The following is a 411-nucleotide window of genomic DNA, read 5'->3' on the forward strand; positions in this document are numbered from 1 at the left end:
TCTTTCTTTCTTTCTTTCTTTCTTTCTTTCTTTCTTTCTTTCTTTCTTTCTTTCCTTATCTCAGTTTCCTCATCTGCAAAATGAGCTGGAGGCAGAAAGAGAAATTGTTCTAATATTTTTGTCAAGAAAACCTCTGAGTCTAGGCCTGGTGTTCTATCCACTGTGCTACCTAGCTGTCCCCAAGGTTATTTTTCTAATGCATAAGTCTGACCCCATCACCCCTCTATGTAGTGAGCTCCAATGGAACCTCCCATTATTTCCAAACTCAAATATCAAAATCTTCTATTCGACATTTAAATTCTTTATAACCTGGATCCTTCCTGTTTTGCCAGTGTTCTTATTTCTTGACTCCTCTGAAGTAATCTACAATCCAACTACACTGGCTCATGTACTATTCCTCTAATCCGACAC

The sequence above is a fragment of the Gracilinanus agilis genome, chromosome 5, assembly GCF_016433145.1.
Source record: "Gracilinanus agilis isolate LMUSP501 chromosome 5, AgileGrace, whole genome shotgun sequence".
NCBI lineage: Eukaryota > Metazoa > Chordata > Mammalia > Didelphimorphia > Didelphidae > Gracilinanus > Gracilinanus agilis.